Source organism: Tyto alba, unplaced genomic scaffold, assembly GCF_018691265.1.
Source record: "Tyto alba isolate M040663 unplaced genomic scaffold, T.alba_DEE_v4.0 Super-Scaffold_45, whole genome shotgun sequence".
In the NCBI taxonomy this organism is placed as follows: domain Eukaryota; kingdom Metazoa; phylum Chordata; class Aves; order Strigiformes; family Tytonidae; genus Tyto; species Tyto alba.
In genome coordinates, this window is record NW_024881321.1 from 22,564,325 (window position 1) to 22,584,294 (window position 19,970).

Sequence of the window (19,970 nt, forward strand, 5' to 3'; positions counted from 1 at the left end):
TTTTGAGGAGTGAAATATGGGAAGAAAGGGGAAAGGAATCTAGGAAATTCTGAGCTAGTTTGGTTTCTGCTGTTTCTAAATCTCTCCTTCAAATTCGTTAACCATACCACCTATAAGAAAGCGGACTGATGGTAGAGATAAAATTTTGGTGTCATCTTTTTTTTTTTTTTTTTCCCTTTAATGGTCAAATATTAATACCAAAACTTTCCATTACCCATTGGAAAAGATTCTTCTGGTTCTTTATGGATACATCTGAACTGCAGGATAGAAACAGTGCAATAGTGACTGCTAATATCATTTGCACACATGCCTAGACTTGTTTTTCAAGTGAAAATTAAAAGGAAGATTCATGATGGCCTTTTCAGAAATACTTTCACAGAATCAACATGGTCCAGATCAGGGGTCATGAGGACTGAATGAGAGAGAAGCTAGAGCATCCTGGATGTTTTATTTACATAATGTGTCAGCAGAGTCATCACAAAGTTCATCTACGCTTATGTCTCAGTCTGGATCAGGAATGGATCTCTCAGCTATCCCTGCCACTGTGCTTTAGTTTGCATCATAGAGTGGTATCTGAGTGCTTGAACTGAATTCACTTCAGATGAAGCTGAAAAATGTGATTCAGGACTATACCAAAATGCCATATATGCATGCATTTTATGACACCAGAGTGGAACTAGTTTGAAGAAAATAAATAAATCAGTGAAATAGTGTGGGCACCAGGGTCTCAGCACCAGCTGCTCTGCTCTATATATCTACCCCTATTGGTCCTCACCGTATGCTGTTATAGACATCATTTTAATGTCACAAAAGAAATCAGGGAATTCCATCTTGGTATTAAATCTCAGAGTATTTTTATAGGACTGGTAGGTAAATGTATAATCCCTACTATTAACTCCATAGGAAATGTTGCTTCTCTTTCTTCAATTTTATATCTAAATTACCCATTAATTCTTTTGGGGTTTTGTCCATCCTCTTTCTCTTTTCTACCACCTCATTTCCCAACTTATTCCTGATGACAAGACTTTCTTTTTTTATTTCTTTTTTCTTTTCTAATGCAAGTATCTACTATATCATAAGAATTACAAGGCAGCATTTCAGACCAAAACATGCTTTAGCCATCTGAAATGAGAAAGCAATCTCTAGAAAGGTAATATAATTTGGTGTTATCTTCCATAATTTATGTTTCTGACAAGTATTCACAAGGTAGCCTACTCAGCTTATGTTCCCTTTGCAGTCTCTAGAGACTGTTAATTTTAAACCATTAGCAGTGTAAAGCTACACCAGTGTCAAGTAACTGTATCATGCCTATTTTTCTTATTGAAACAACAATTATCAAAAGAAACCAGATTTTTTTTTTCTTAGCTCCTTAGAGGGAGAGCTACAGTGTGAACCAGAACACAGTAATATATATATATATATATATATATATATATATATATTTTTTTTTTTTTTTTAAACTTACTTAAGTTCCACTTAATTCCTTTTTCTGCACTTCTCATCTTGATGTAACCCATTTGCCCTACATCTTTTTTATTTGTCTAGTTTTAATATAGGTTTCAGTATTTAAGTAGGACAAAAACATGTTCATAAAACAATTTTTCTGTCACTGTGTTGATTCCAAAAAGCTGTGTTTTCATATTGGTTGGTTTTCATTAAGACAAACACTTAAAGATCATTTTTTGCTCTGAATAAATCTGACTGAGAAAAAAAGAAGCATAATAAATGAGCAGCATTTAGTTTGCAAAATTTAGAAAGTTCTATCTCCCAAAAGTACATCTGAGGTATAAATGCATGATTCACTGAAGATCAAAGACAACAGTCGTGTATAATTCTGGATGTTCAGGAGAAAGACACTTGTACAGAACTGGCCTGAAGCACCAAAATCAAGGGAGTGTCTCATTTTCTTATAAAATAAGGGTTTCTTCAGAAAATTAATTAAATACAGTTCTTATGTACTTTTGCAAGCTTTGCTACAGGGGTAAGGATCATAATTTTCATTGCTGCAAAACTGTTAGTGGCAGACACGCACTTGTCTCTATGGAATATAGGTTGAACATGAGATGTGGACTGTCACTTTCAAATTATAGGACAGAAAAGATGTAATCAGAAAAGATGAAGATTGAAAAAAGACAAATGGTGAAGGAATACTGAAGTTTATCTTTTTTGCCATCCTTTTAAGTTTCTGGTAAATAAACCTTATATAAATTTACAATAAAATAATTTTGAATTGCAGTGTTTTAAATCATAGTTTCTTACCAAAGGCTGCTAATATATATCTTTTTCATGTAGCTTCATCAGTCTGGGAATGTGAGGATAGCAGAAGGTGTATACTACATAAAGGATGAATTCTAACTGCATCAGTATATATCCAATATAACTTATTGATATGTTTGATTAGTTTTCAGCAAATGGCTCAGTATGTAGAGAAGATTGCTATGCTCCAAGTATACTTCTCTTTCTTATCTGAGAGCTGAACCCAATGAAAGATGTTCACTGATCTGAAAGGGCTTTGGTCAGTCTCTCACTGGCAGTCACTCAGAACGTAGATGTGATTTTTCCTAGTGCAACACTGATTTAGGAAAATGCAGCAGGGGAAAAATGCCAAAAACTGTCTGACAGTGAAGAAAACAAGTTGGAATGAAGTTTTATTTATGTACGTGCATATGGTAGTTGATTCAATTTTTTCTCTGATGATTATGAAATATTTCATTTCATATATCATATTTTTCATCATCTACTAATGTTAGTACTCTGTTAATGCTCTTGGAAAAAAAAACCTGACAAAACCCCAAAACCTTGCTAGGGAGTAAAGGGATCAATTTTCAAATAGTAGGTATACCTTTAAAGAGGTAATTTGATTCATGTTAATCTTGCTAGACTTGTGCTGCCAAAACTGTATAAGAGATACTATATTGAAAAAATATCTACCTATATGATAGACTGGGATTATCAAGATAGAAGTATATTTGAAAAAAAGAGTAACCATACAATCTTTTCAAAGTGCTCTCTCACTACAAAATTTCTGTCAAAACCATGCTTTCCTCTTCTCAAGTTCTTTCTGGCACGTTAAATCACTTGCTGTGTGGTTGTTTTGGACAAAATTTTTTTGCTGCCAGGACTGGCTTGAAAGCTGTGGTTTTCTCCCACAAATTTGGGGAAGTGAGGATAAGAAGCTTCAGTTTTGACAAAAGACTTCAAAGCTTGTCCTACAGATGGTTATGCACGTGTGCAGTACTTGCATTTCATATGTAGTAACTTCATTTCACTTCCTCCTCCATCTTTTCAAGTGTTTTCTGAATGGCTTGTAACAAAAGAAGTGTGGTGTACGGATGAGAGACATTTCAAAGAGAGCCCTTTTAAATAACCTTTGGATGTCAAAGAAGATGTGCTTATGGTGTAACAGATGACAGTGCTTGTTCATGGAAGATTTAATTTTAAAAAATAGCAGTGGCCTGAAAACTTGAAAGAGGAATTTTTTGGCTGTGGTTTACTTCTAGCAACAGCATTAACCGATTCAAGACTTCTGTGATAAAAATCACTTGGCTTTTCAAAGAAACTCATGAATGTTAGAATAAGAAAAAAAATAATTTCAATTTGGAAACATAGAAAACACTTTAAGAGAGTTTAAAAGCTCTTATGGCCAAAGTTTTGTAAGTAATAATTAAATGAATAGTTTAATTTAGAAAAAATCACATTAAGAAAATAAATATATATAGTATGCCTGATACATATATGATTGTATAATATGCATGAAGTAAGTATATGATTTACTCATATATACATGTATATATTTACATATATAGACCGTGAAATAGCTCTGAAAGATTTCTGAAAGACTTAACCGAGGTATAAAATTTTAACAGTGTTAGATAAAACAATGAGATATCTTCAATGTCCACGGTAGGTGTGACTAGATCTTTAAAAGCGATACTATGCGTCCTACTATTTAAATTACAAGTATATCTACAGATAGCTATCTGTCGTGCTTTGTGCTCAGAGGGCAAATGAGCACCACACTGCTGCTCACTCCTCCCTTCCTTCCCAAAAATGAGAAGGGACAAATAAGCCAGACTTGGGATTCAAGATGGGACCAGGAGGGTAAAATCACCCATTATGGTCATGGGCAAAAGGCAGACTCATTAGTGAAGGAAAAAAAAAAAAAAAAAGGAACATAGATTTATTACAGATGCTAACAACAACACTTAACAAAGTAGGACAGTGAGAAGCATTGCCACATCTTGAGAACACCTTCCCCCTACCCCTCTCTTCTTCCCAGGCTCAGTTCTGCACCCAATATCTTTACCTCCTCCCCCCAGCAGCACAGGGGCAGGGAATGGGGGGTGCAGCCAGTGCTGCCGCTGCTTCCATCTTCGGTGGAGGGAGCTTCTGGAATTTGTTCCACCTGCTCCACTGTGGTCCCATTCTCACAGGAAACAGTCTTCCACAAATTTCCTCCAACATGAGTCCCTCCCACGGGCTGCAGAGTTTCCTTACAATGCTCCAGGATGGGTCACCAACCTTCTCTGACTGGAGTCCCTCTCATAGGCTGCAGCCCTTCCTGAGCTGCTCTGCTATGGGACACCCCTCATGCTGCAATCCTCCCAGTGATGAACTACAACATCAGGGCTACCTTTTCCCACAAGACCCTGGCTTTCTTCAGGCACAACAACTTGATCAACCATGTGAAAAACACAGGCCATAAATCAATGTCTGCTTCACCGTAGATCTTCATGGGTGGCAGGGGGGGCCGCCCTTCCATCTCACCACAGGATACAGGGGGGTCTCTGCTCTGGCACACCTCCCCCCTCCTTTCTTCCTCCATTCCTCCACTGACCTTGGTGTTCACATAGCTGCCACAACTCCTCCTCACAAGTCCGACTCCTCCTCACCATGTCCCTTCTTAAATGCTTTATCACAGAGGCACAGCTGATTGTCTAAGTGTTGGTGCAGAGATGGAGCTGACTTGGAGCTGGGAGAGCTTTGAGAGCTTCTCACAGGGGGTCACCCATCTAGCCTCCCCTTCTACCAAAAAAAACCCACCATCACTCAAACCCAGGACAGCTTCCCATGGAGTTTGACTGGTTAAAATTCACAGATAATGCAATATGTTTATTCAACCTTAGGTGAAGCAAATCAGTGCAAGTAATTATTTTCAGTTTATTCCAGAACATGAAGATATCACTACTTCTTCCTAGTCAGTTTTTTGATGGTAACCCTTTAGAGAAAAAAAAAAAAAAAAAAAAATCAGCATCTTAACCTCTATTGGTACTGCAGATACAACACTTACAGAATACTGAGTCTAGATTTTTCTTTTCTTGATTGCTTTTTCAACAGATTTCTAACAAACTGCTATCTGTGAAATTATTGTTCCTCTGATGGAATCTAGCCTGTATGTGTTCCATGTGACGGTAGTCTGCATCTGGATGAGAACAAAAGGGAAATTTAGCTACCAAAACATAGGTTATATTATTAAGATAATATTATTTACATATTTTAATTATGGGATGAACACAAATCATTAAGAGAAAGCAGTCAGACAGTCTTCTGCTGTGCTAGATTTATATTTCATTGGAAGGAATGTCAGTATGAATGATTTGGTTTTGTGTGTGTGTGCTTTTTTGGATAGATCATCTGTTCCTTGGTTTCCATGACATTTTCTCAGTTTTGGTGGCTTCATGCTGGATACCTGGTCTTTCTCTGGTGTTGCCTGGTTGTATGGGAGTATTCCTTATGCTGTATCTTGTGTAATCCTCCTGCCTCATACAGAGAACAGATAAGAATAGGGTTTTCAGTAGCAAATGAGAAATATGTTTAAGTATTGCCAGATCACAAGCAGAATTTGGGGAAGATTCAGGTGTCTTGCAAGTGATATGAGAGGGATCTAAGACTTTCTGGACAGAAATGAGCATGTAATAGACTTTTGTAATTAACAGGATATGGTAATGGTATGAAACCATCTAATATGATATCCAAACAGAACAGATAGTAAGCACTGCTTGTATGCCAGTGCTCAGCATGGGTTCTTCCATTTTGCTAAAGTAGAATTTCTAATTAAATCCTAATGTAGATGAGATAGTTCATTTCCTGGTAGTCATTAAATTATAAAACAAGGAAAAAGGTAGTAGAGGTAGACAGTGAAGGTATTAAATTAAGAGGTGAAAAGCAATAGAGAGTAATAGATATGGAAATAAGAGGTGTTGAGAGAAGAAGACTTAGGTAGGAAAAAGAGAAATAAGGAAATTGTTAGGCTATTTATTTAAAGTCTAATACCATGAACATAAGGGACCCTGGCAAAGATGAGAATAATGACTGATGGAGGAAGCTAGTAAGCCATTCAGTGAACACGGAGCACACAGAGTTGTCTGCTCCTTAGGTCCACCAAGAAATAGTAATTAGTGCAGTGGTAATCTTCAGTAAGAAACAGGGCAACTTACACCAGGAGGCCCTGCAAACAAAGGAGAACAGCCTATGGTCTTTATTACAGAATGAAGCATAGAGGATTTGGGAATGGACCAGAATTTATTATGGTGTGACCATACGGATTATAGAAATGTACAAAACTCATTATTGGATGCCACAAAGAACATTGGGGGATTGTGCAAGATGTATTATTGAATGTCTAGATTAGGAGTCAAAGACAGGGAAAGATACAGATCAAATACGTTTGGGGAAGATCAAGTATGAGGACATAGAGTATAGGGCAAGTATAGAGGAAAAAAGGTGTAGAGAGTGTTGGTCATGTACAAATAGGTCGCTAGTTCATAAACTTGTGCGGACATTCCCTGCACCTGATCAGCACAGTCTCTCTTATCTTCTTAGTAAACTCAATTTCTAATTCTTTCTGTGGGTAAGAGACTCTCTATTTCATATACATAGATGTGTATGGGGGCTTGACTGCCAGCCACTGGACCAGGGGTCAGAGGCCCCATGTGTCAATGTTGCCAGCAACTGGAGATGTCATAGGCATTGTGTGGGTACATGTGCTGATATGTGATCACTAAAAAATATTAAGCCAGAATAACTCATGAGTAGGATAAGCATCTTAGGAGTAAAATACTGAAGTGACCATAAGCCTGGGGCAGATACTAGAGACAGCAGAGAATCTGTGAGTTGGCTGATGGAGGCACCAGAACGTCCAAGCCAACAACCATGGGGACCAGGGTTGGCTACTGGTCAGATCACAAGTCTGGATCAGCTGTCAGAGATACTCATTTACATGTTTGTTTGTCTCTGCACAAGGCAGCAGAGAGACTAGGGAATCCAGCAGCTGGGTAGTCTGGATAAGCTAAGTGTCTGAGGGCAGTTACTAGAAAGACCTGTAGCACGTGTGCATGCACATGAACGTGTGTGTTGGTGTGTGAAAGTGGGTGTGAAAACCATAGATCAGAAAGCAGCTGTGAGACTGGGGTCTTGGGGACTTGTATATCCAGGTGCCTGTAACTGGGCAGACTGGGATACAGGAGCAACTACTGGGCAGAGCAAGTGTCTGAGCCCAGATGCTGGAGGGTTCATTATTATATGCATTATATATATGTATATATACTTTCCACTAATGATCTTTTGTCTTGATCAGAAAGGGGAAAAGGATAAGGTCTCTGGTGCTGTCTGTGTCCATGCGAGTGCTGAATATTTTCTGTCTGTGTTGATCCATGTGGCTGTCTGTGCATATATGTATACATGTGGTATGTACATGGTTTTGCCTGCCTGTCAGCAATACATGCTCAGCCTCTCTGCTGGTTGTACCTAGGGACAGGGAACTGTGGCTATCTAACCTCTATCAGACAACTGAATTTGGCAACGGCTTACAGAAATTAGGTTAAAGCGTTAAAAATCGAGAATTATAGGGAGGGAAGAGAATTTGAAATAGAAAACTGGGAAGAAAAAGAAGGCAGAGAACAGGGTCCATAAGGAGCAAGAGGGAGACAAGGTGAAAGAGATAAACTGCTATTGGAAGCAGGAAACAGGGTAGTCTGAGAAACAATAACACTGTTGCTGAACAGTGCTAGAGATGAAAAGATGTGTAAACCTATAGATGCTTTAGCCCCAAGAGGACAAGATACAGGAGCTCCCATGTAACATGAGTAAATGAGAATTTACTTTAACTTAAAGGAAGTCTTACTAGTGTTCAGCTACATTAAAGATCTAGTAATATCCAAAACTCTTTTGATATATAGTAGCTGAAAGCTTGGCGAATAGCTTGGTAGTAAAGACTGTCCATAGTTTAAGGCTTAAGAGCTGTCTTTGTAGCTGATAGCTAAGTTTAAAACTTTCTTTTTATACTTTGCTCAGAATACCAGAGTAAGAGAAGACTTCTGCAGGGACAGATGTTTTAAATGGAAATGTAAGATGCTGAAATTCTTCCATATTACAGTTACTATTTTAGTATCACTAATAATGTCCATTATTTGTAGACCATTACAGGAAACCTGTTTTGATAAAAATCTATTTAAAATGCATATTTACAAATAAATAAATAACACACCAAATCTATCTTTATAAAAACTTGATTTATTACAGAGTATCATTCACCTTTATTTTTTTTTTTTGCTTAAAATTTTCTGTTTCAGCACCAAAACATAACATTGACATGTGGAATAATGACTTTACAACCAGTAAGGTTATAAAGAAGGTATGTTTATTCAGCGCTTGGTGCACAGGGGATCTCTCCTCCACAAGCGTGCACATCCATATGACCCAGGGCTAGTCCCTTTATGCCAAAAACGATACATACTCATAGACTTTCCAAGAAATCATTTCCATATGCCCTGCCTTCGTCTCTTCTCTTTACACCTGCGCAGTTCTTCCTGGTGGTTGTGGGCCGGGGTCCCAAGGATGAAGTAAGGCTCCCTCCTCTTTATTAATTTTTCAACTTTATCTCTGGCGCATGCTCTCCTAGCCCCTGGCACCAGATTTCCCCAGCTACAACTTTGTCGCCAGCCCTCTGAGACCCTGGTGCCTGTCCAACCCACAGAAACAGCCCTCTCCTAGCAACTCACATGTTATCAGATGAATGGCATATCTTAAAAAACAAAGGGCATGTCTTAACAAAGGGCATGTTTTAACAAACAATCTTATCAAACAAACGGCATGTCAAACGCCATGTCTCAAACCCCAGGTGCTAGTTCCTCTCCATCAACATGATATCATATGTAAATGCATCTGTGTGCATATGTCTTTGACCAAGGAAGAAGATAGTAAATAACAAGAATGTATTAGAAATATGGAACGTGAGCATAACGTAAATGATATGGAATAAGGGGTGGATACTGTCCTGGTTGGGGCTGGACTAGAGCTCCTGTTGGTTTGGCAGTGGGAGGAGTGCTGCAGCACACTGACACCCCAGGGGCTCCCCAGGTTCTAGTGCCCTCACCTGTGTGCGGGGGCGGGGGGAGCACAGCTGGAGGGCTGGGCCCGGATTGGCTGATATCCCATGTCATGTGACATTGTGCTCACTATATAAAGGCAGAAGTGGGCCAGGAGGGGCTCTCACTTCTGGGAGTGTTGCTGTGGTGCCTTTGTGTTTGGGATTGCTGGCTGGGAGCAGGTGGGTGTTGGTCAGTGGGTGGTGAGCAGCTGCATTGTACATTACCTGCTGATACTGCTGTCAGCGTATTGTTCTGTTACTGTTATTAAACTGTTTTTATCTCAACCCGCGAGTCTCCCTTTGCCCCTCCGATTCCCTCCCCATTCCCAAGTGGGGGGAGGGTGGGTGAGCAGCTGTGTGGTCTTTAGCTGCTGAGTAGGCTCAAATGACAACAGTAAAGATTAAAATTTTCCATAGCATAATTCTGGAAATATGGTCATTTCACCTATTTCCTGGAAACAAAATAAAGCAACCTTTTTCACCTACCTGATTTCCCAGCATAGCATCAATAAGATGTGGAATTAATGTGTCGTATGTTTAAAGGATATTAGATATGTTTAGACTAGTCCGTAAAGAGACAAAATTTTGGAAGTGGTCATTATAAAGTGACCTAATTTTCAGTACAGTGACAAATGCACATGTTAGCAGTGGAAATATACTCTAAGTTACAAACTATGGAGAAACAAATTAATATATACATTATAAACAATGATCTGACTATTAAACAGCAGTGCTTGTAAAGTTAACTTAAATCCTAGTATCTCTGAGAAAAAAATATTTAATTAGGAAAACAAGACTGGATAGAGCAAAAATATGGTAGGTTTTGTGTTGTGTACTCAATGCAGTCTCCTAACCCAACACTATTGTCTCTTGTGAATGAATAAAAAGTTAAAAAAAAAAAACAAACAAACAAACAAACAAAACAAACAAACAAAAAACAGGAAAAAACAACCAACCAACCAAAAAACCCCGCTTTGTCTCCAATTGCATATATACAAGAACTCTCACTGACATAAAATTGTATAAACCTTATTGTCCTGTTTTTGTTTTGCACAGGCAATTAGAACATCTTTACATAAACACTATTTATAAATTTTCTGTCCTATACTATTATGAAACCCTGTTGCTTTTGAGCACAGATCTGCAAACTCCTAATTACAGACAACAAATATTTTACTAGGGTAGCTCTTACGTCTTTCTACCCTGCATTCTTATAAGTGCTTCCCTAATTAAGTGAAAAAGGCCCTTCTCAACCTCAGAATGCCTGCTGTTAACTTATGTTTTCATTTTGCTTGCTTTACTGAATTCACATCATTCTTGATGTGGGTGCTGACACATATTATCCAGCTCACTCACACAACTTCCCTCTTCTCTATGAAGATACAGAGTAAATGGCTACCATATTCTGATTAGCTGAAATGAAGGGTGATAAAAAAGTGTCTTATTGTAATATTTTTTACTCTTTTCCCCTGTGTTAGTAATAATGAAACATGTGCATGCTGTCTCTGAAATTCAAGCTCTAGGGAACAGCATTTTACTCTAGGAATAGTTTCCTGTTCTTCGTTATCAGAGTAATTTAGAGCAGAATTTGGAGAGACTGTATCTATCTAGTCCTTTAGCATTTTTTTTTTTTTTTCTATATGTTACATCTCCCTTAGCTCTGAGCAAGGTCTTTGAGAAGGGAAATACTTCCATTATAGCAGGTCATAGTGGACAGTGAGTTATTCACTGAACAAAATTGACGCCCGGAAATAGTTAAACTTCACTAAATATATTATGCTTTTATTTTTATGCATTAGGCTGGAATTTAGATTCAAGTCTCTCTATCAGAAATACCAAGATTCTCAGGCTAACTCATAATGAAATACTCTGTTCCAGAAGTATCTGAGAAAGAAAAATAAACAAACAAACAAAAAAAAAAAAAAAAAACCAAAAAAACAAAACATTAGACTGAATATTAAATTCTTCTTACTCTAAGAAAGTTTATTGAACTGTAATTGTACTACTTATAAACTTCACATGAAAAGCAGGTTATTGACATTAAATCATCTTTCTTGACCATTAAATACAGAAGCTTTTTGCTATTTCAGTTGTTATTATAGGAGCTTTTCAGATCTTTTGAGTTCCAACATCAAGAAAAAAAAAAAGGACTAAATCATAGTTAAAAATGATACTGAGGCTGAGAGACAAGGGTCTTTGTTGGTTGAATATTTCACGTGGCATAATGTCATAATGTCATTATGCATTAGTTTCACAATGTTGTGACCTACATGATCTGAACCATACTACAGTCTTTATTTATTTATTTCTAAAAAAAAAAAAAAATCAGCTAAAAATGTGTGCTATAAAGGGACTGGAAGAATGAATATTGGACTTTTTAATGAGTTACTTCACTTATTTTTGTCCTTAAAACTTCATGTTTATTAGTGGGAAAGTCATATTTTTCACAGTGCAACTAGTTGTCTTTGAGCTTTAGAATATTTTGGTGATCAGCTAAATAAGGAAGGCATAAGGGAAAGATTTAAAATTTTAAGATTATTATAATTTCTTATCTTAATAAAGCAATAAAACCCATATGCTGTACATACATACATATGTATATACACACATCTTGTTTCTCTGTTTCTCTTTGTGTGTGTATATATTTCAGTATTAAAGTTTTCAGATTCTGTTTCACATAAGTATTGCACAATGTTGAAAACTATTGGTTATGCACAATTCATTATTACTCTGAATAGTAAATATGTGCATCCACTGTCTATGTTTGAGCCTTGTTTTTTGCTGTAAAAATATACTGCAATGTTGATTCAAAAATGGTTTAATTCCTAACTATTACCTTATTGTAATTTTCCTTCTTTTAAAATTTCATTTACTTCATCATTTTCAGGAGTAACATGAGAATAGGAAGCTTATCATTATCAAGTCTTCTTTTTATACGTTTAGAAATTATATCTGGATATTAATGCTCATTATATATTATTAAGCATGGCTAATCCTGAAAAATTAATTCATTCAGCATTAACTTTTGGCCTGACCAAAAGCTTTGAGTAAAAAAAAATAACTTGTATTGACTTCGAACCATCTTGAGATTTAAAATCCTTATAATACATGGTTATTTTTATGATATTTCTTAATCAGTAAACTTCATTTACAGGCCCCGGAAATAGACAGACTGCTACCTATGGGGATATTCTTTCCAAAGCTTAATTGTTTAAATTAAGTAATAATAGCATGTACTTTTTAAAAAACTGCCCACAACTTGCTGTGACAGTGTTTCTGGCGTAGAGCCTGTAAAACTCAAACATGAAGTACATAATAGTTTTTTTTTCATGGTAATATGCATATCCATCTGTTATTATGGCATTTTGCCTGTTCAGAAGATACAAGACCACTATTTACAGGACATTAGCCCTATCCAAATAGGACAGCCTGAATATATTTCAACAATCAGCTTCTCTGCTAAATGATTCTCCTGTTTGCAAATACTGCCAGCCTAAAACTACATGCTTCATTAGATGGGCAAATATCTGTACTTTTCAGCCTACACTTACAGCCTATTTTTATACATTATGTCACTATTTCCTCTTTTTTTATTATTATTTTTTTTTTAATTTATTTTTTAAAACTAATTCAGTGGTTTGATTTCTTGTAAAAGTGAAGTAGAGGGCTTATGGATTCTTAATGGATACAAATATAATGTACCTGAGCAGTCTCTTAATGCTTTTAGTCTGTAAAAAAAAAAAGAAAAGAAAAAAAAAAAATTAGGAGATAAATCTCTCTTAAAATCATTAACTTTTATGCTCTTTTAAATGTCTCTTTTTTCCATTTTTAATGCCGTATTTTCTAAATTTCCCACACATCATTGTCAATCTTATTTTTTCTTTGGGAAAATAAATATAGTATACTAAACTTCAACCTTTCTGTTACATTATTTATTTTGGAATATTTTATGAAGTGTTTTGATTACATCATCAAGATTTTAAACCTTCTGCTGATGCAAACTATGCATGTCTTTTGTTGTTTAATGGTATGGTGTCTCTTTGTATCATAAAACTATAAAAATTTCTACAGGACTACTTGAGCAAAAAGCTGCTATGTCAGGTCAGCAGCAAAGTCAATATTACTTGGCAGCTGAACATCCCATCAGACCATTATAAAAATTTCAATGAAAAATTGTTAAAACCCAGAATTAAAAAGATTAATTCTATTTCTCTGAGCCAAACAGTATCAAATGAGCTATCAGTTAGTCACTGTGATACAAGTATTGTAATAGAGAGGAGTAAATAGGGCCATCATCTGTTTTTTTGCTGAGCATTAGAGCCAATGAAGTGTAGGGTAGGGCTATTACTTTATGGAATAACTGACAACTGCCTGTACACATAGTTGTTTCTGAGGTATTACAGATTAATAATAAAAGCTCTTCCAGTATTAGGAATGTCATGCTCTTCAAAGATCACAAGATCTCTTGTAAGTTTTGTGCATATCAGTAATGTAAACTTAAATACCATGTCAGAGACTCTGGGTGGGGTTTTGGACCCGAAGCACAAGAACAACTTCATAAAACATAGTCACCTACTTGCCAGCACTCCACAAAAATAGTGAAGGCTCATACAACCTGTCATAGACTGTGTACATAACTGGTTGATCTCATCTTGTTTTCAGTAAACTTCTGTATTCAGTACTGAATCTCAGATTTATGTGGAAAAAATAAATTGTATTTAAAAATGCAATTTTTTTTCTTTGTCAGTGCAAGGTATCTAATTTGACATCATAAAGTAAAACATAATGATTCAATGAGAAAATAATAATGATTGGAGGTTTGGGACCTGTTATATTGTAGGTCTACATGTACCTATATTGCAATGTCTTTTATAAATATATGAGTTTCGAACCAATTCTGTCAGAAGTCCAAAAGTCACTCAGCTTTGAAGAACAGAACATTCATTTGCACCAGATTTCAGCAGGAACTCATTATTTTAACACATGTGCACAGAATAAACAAATGGTTTTACAAGCCAAAAGAGGAAGATGAAAAAATCCACAGCCATCAGGAAATTTGTTTTATATTAAAAGGCAAGACCTATTTAAAGTTAATATATGATTAATGCCAACAATTTGTAAGCCACTCAGAAGCTATAATGTGACCTAAATTATAAAAATAATTTAATTGTCTTTAAATTTCATGTCTCTGAAGACTATAAAGATTAGGGATATATGCTTTTCAGACGTAGATATAAGGTGATGGTTTTGTAAGTAGCAAATAAATATTGCTTAGAAAAATTTCTGTTGCCAGAAAAAGTACTATGTATTTACTAAGTCTTTTCAATAAGGTTAACATAAGATGAACAAAGAGAAAACAGAATCCGTACAGGTGTGTTGTCATATTTATATTGTACGTTGTCTGAAAAAGTCTTATGAAATTCTTATCATTACTTGAATTACAACAGCATCAACAGTTTAGATTATATTTTCCATATTTTGATTCTTGTATTTCTTCTCCTTTTTGAGTTGAAGCAAAACTGTATTATTTGCATGACTCTGGATGTACATACCTTTTAACTGTTACAGGTATTTTTCCTAGTCATCCTGGCTGTTAAAGTTGAATTTTTATCTTCTTTCACTTATTCTTACTGACTGTGGTTTTATTGTTGGGGTTTTTGTTTGGTTTGTTGATTTTTTTTGATTTTTTTTTTTGTTTGTTGTTTTTTTTTTGGGGGGGGGCTTGCATTTGTTTTGGTTCTTTTTTTTTTTTTTTTTTTTTACATTTCTTTTTTTTTTTTGCATTTCCAGCTTAAAAAATCAATGTAAATTGGTTTATTCAAAATTGTACACTGATTCTTGATAGATTCTTTTGTAGTAATTTAGAATAGCATTTGCTGTGGTAGTTCATGAACAAGTAGATGTTTCAGAAGTTTCTAGCACTGTTAAAAAAAAAAAAAATCAATAAACAGAGAAAAACTTTTGTAGACCAAGAGTAAAAAAAAACCATTTATAATGAAAAATAAATTAGAAAGAAAAAAAGACATAAAATAAACCCCATAATGTACCTGTGATTTTCTTATGCTAGGTAATTAAAACAAGGGTGCAACATCATCTGTATTACAAAGAACGTGCCAGACCTCCCAGTTTCTTTGTCCTGGAAGGAAACATGCCTTCTAGGCAGTCATTTAAGAGTCAAGAGGGCTAGTGTTTTGCTGAGACTAGGGATTGTCTGGGCATGTGCTGTGGCCTCTAGTCACAGATGGTCTGCAGATTTCTGCCTCAATGCAACTGGCAGCAAACTTTTAATTCTAGTTGATTAAGTAAAAATATCTTTGATTAAGCAAGTTTAAATAAATCTTTATGAACAGACATTTTAGAGGAATGAATAGATGAATACTTAATAAAACCATGTGTATGTAGGGGGATATGTATGTGCATGTATCAAAGCTTGAATTGCAACTCTGGTACTAATCAATGAAAAAGAATATTAGGAGATTTTTTTCTTATTTACTGCTGGATTAATTTTCTCATTAATGACATGTAGTGTTTAGGTAATTAGTGTTAGGGTTTGAGCAGTTGTCCAGATATGTGGTTAATAACACTGTCTAAATGTGATAACTGTTTTAGTTAGAAAACTGAAACTCTGGAGAAAATAAGTTTGTTTTCAGCTACCCCTAAATTAAAATGAAATTACAGTTCAAAACTTATCTTTATGTTGTTATGTCATCAATTAAAAACTGCAACCAAAGGAGGTGATGCTATCCAAATCAGCACATCAGCATTTGACTCTCAGAATCTATTCCTTGTCTGAGGAGTCAGCAGTTTGGAAAGCACTCCTAGTTATTAAACAACACAGTTAATATTTCCTTGGGTAAAACGTAGTTCCAGATTTCTGAACTTAGATATGCAAATATAGCTGGCTAAATATGGGGGGAGGGGAAAGGGTCAGGCACTGAGTGTGCATACATATATATATATAAAACCTCCTTAAGGATATTGGAGGTCTCTAAAACTGTCATTTGCAAAGACATCTAGTAACATTTAGGATACACTGGTGAATTTGAGACATAAGTATATGCTAGCATATACCCATGACAGCTGAGGGAGTTTCAAATGACCCTTACTAGAAACTTAAATACATGGAAGCTGAATTGAGACCCTCCTCAATGTATCGGCAGACTACAGAGAGATTATTCAGATTAATCAATTGGCTACATATAGACTGCTGTTATCATTCTAGATGCCCTAGGATATTTGTCATGGTGTTCAGCTGCTACTCTAAAAAGCTCATGGCTCTCCCATAAATCCTGTTATATCTGCAAGGCCAGGGTATTATATCAGACACCTCTGAGCATTTGTTTTTACACTTCATGACAACTTTGCACAATTGGAGTAAGCCTTAGATGTCTAGTTTGAGATAAGCTGAACCACACAGTCCGTGGTCTTCATGACTAAGGCTAAAAGTTGGTGCTGTGAGGTATTGTAATGAGCCATCAACTGTTCCTCTGAGACTCTGGTTCTCCTACATGTCCTCTGTTGTAACTGAAAGCATATTCTCTGTCTTGGATAAACTACAGTTACCCAACTTATCAAATTTCACTGAGCACCTAATTGTGGGTAGTTGAATCCCAAAGTAAGTGTGAGTTGATTGTAAAGGAAGCTTAGGTAACTATTTCAAAGAGTGAGGCCTTGGCATTGCTTCAATTATTTATACATAGTGATTTATTGCCATCTGAGGTGCCCTACAGTATTCAAGACGTCTGACTAGAATTGGTAGATAATGCACAGGATCTAAGAGAGACTCATGGTCTTTGGAAGAGACACATGGAGGCCGTAGAATAGGACCATGAGATAATTCCAGCTGCAAGGGACAAAAGGAGTTTAGCCTAACCTCCTGCTCAAAACAGAGCCAGTTCTGATGTCAGACCATGACAGTCAGGGCTTTTTCCAGTCAGGTCTTGAAAATCTCTCAGGATGGAGCCTGCACAGTCTCTCTGAGCAACCTGATCCACTCTGTGGCTAACTTCATGGTGTAAATGCTCCTCCTGATATGTAGTTTGGACTTCCCTTATTTCTATTTACACTCTCTTGTCCTCCCATCACACACCTTTCTGAAGAGCTTGGCTCCATCTACTCAAAAAACATCCTCTAAGTACTCGGGGGTTCTTGCTATGTCCCTGTAGTCTTCTTTTTTCCAGGCTAAACAAACTCCATTTTCTCAGCTTATTCTCATGTGAAACATGATCCAGTTCCTTAATTTGTAGCCATTTTTTGAACTCACTCCAATATGTCCATCTCTCTTGTTCTGGGGAGCCTAAACCTGGAAAGAGCACTCCAGATGTAGCCTCACCAGGGGTGAGGAGTGAGGGAGAATCACGTCCTTCAACCTGATGGTAACAGTCTTCATAATGCAGTTGGCATGATGTTGACCTTTGCTACAAGGACACATTGCTGATTCTTTTTTAACTTGTTGCCCACCAGTATGCCCAGGTACTTCTCTATAAAGCTTGTTTCGATCTAATTGGTCCCCAGTGTGGGGATCAAGTACAATATCACATGAAAAACTTCTAAATATTTTTTTGCATAATGTTCTGCTAAATCATCATATATTTTCTTAAGAAAGTGTTTCTTACTGAAGGCTGTTTGTAGGATTCAATAACAATATTAAATTTGTGATAAATAAATTGACAAAGAAGGAAGAATGTAAAATGTGCATGGAATAGCTGTAACATTTAGCAGGTCATTACAAGAGGAAACACAGTCTTTTCCACCTATCTCACGAATATTGTAGAAATTTACTGGTGACATAAAATGCCTGCTGTCATCTTCATAAAAGAAACAAACAGAAATTCCACTGTAGCAATAGTAGTGACACCGTAGTGATGGGCTGACTACTGTAATTAAAATTATCTGGGATTTTTTTTGTGATCCTGAGATCTGATGCAATATAGCAAGAAGTGTTTGTGAATCAAGCCCTCAGAATTAATCTAATAACACTTTCACTATGAATAAGTGAATAAAGAGATAAAGATATTTGCAAAAGGTCTTTGTAAAATGTAGTTGGATGAGTCTGGGAAAGGCTTATTTCATTTTCTTCAGAAATTGTGCAGCTGTTTTAGCATCAATTTTGCAGTCCCTATTCTTCCTATTGTGCCTTTTCTTCTATTGCTTCTGGCAACATTTTACAATACCTCTAATTTTAACCCTGATTCTTAAAATTAAAGAAAAACCTTTTGAGACTGATACTGTTTATTCTGTTTATTAACTTTTTTCAAAGGTCCTAAAATTTATGAAGAACAGAAATAGATTAGCTCTTAAAAAGATAATTATTCACTGAAAAAAATTAAAGCTAGATCTTGATTTCAAAATCATTATAATTTCTAATTTCATAGAATCATAGAATCCCAGGTTGGAAAGGACCTCAAGGATCACCTAGTTCAAACTTTCTTTGAAAAATCACTGTCTGGAAAAGATGGTCCAACACCCTGGCCAATTGAATCTTAAAGGTGCCTGATGTTGGGGAATCCACCGCTTCCTTGAGGAGATTATTCCAGTGCCTGATGGTTCTCATTGTGAAAATTTACCTCTAATGTGCAGTCAGAATCTTCCTAGGAGTAACTTATACACATTACTCCTTGGCTTTTCCATGTGACTTCTTGTAAAAAGGGAGTCTCCATCTTCTTTGTAGGCACCCTTTCAATACTGGAACACAGTGATAAGGTCTCCCCTGAGCCTTTTCTTCTCAAAGCTGAACAAACCCAGTTCTCTCAGCCTTTCCTCATACAACAGGCTTCCCAGTCCATTGATCATTTTTTGGTCCTCCCCTGGACCCTCTTGAGCCTGTCCACATTGTTTTTGTATAGCAGTGACCAAAACTGTACACCATATTCCAGGTGTGGCCTGACAAGCACTGAGTAGAGTGCAGTAATGACTTCTTTATCTCTGCTGGTGCTGCACTTGTTGATGCAGCCCAGCATCCTGTTGGCTTTCTTTATCTTTTCAGCGCACTGTTCACTCATATTGAGGTTGTAAAATTAAATGTAAAATAATTATGTGTTTTATAAATCATATATATATTAAAAATAATAATCAAAACATAAAGAATTTGATCGATATGAGTAAATATATGAAAGATAAGCTTTTACTGATATAAAATAACTGTATTTTCATATAGTTATTTATATAAACTATATGTGTATATATACACACATATTCACACATATATACGTGTGTATATATAATATATATACACCTATGCATATATATATGTTTATATATAGTTATTTATAGAAGACTATACATTTTGTAAGAGATTTTTTTTTTTTTTTTTGAACTTTGGAACAAGTAGAGTTGGAGACGTAACTTCCATTTCTGTGTTATGAAACGATGAAAACATTACAGATTGTGTAATTATTTGTGCATGAAACAGAGCATCTTTACGCTGTACTTCAAAGTCTGATTTACAGTCCATGCAAGAAGCAAAATATCAAGAAAATCTTAACTATAATCCCCAGACTGCAAAGGGCCTTGTCTGCTTCCACATATTTGGTGGAAGCTTATGTAACCGTATAATTTAAAACTCCCAGCAAATGATATTAATTTGTCTTTGGGGGAGGTATAA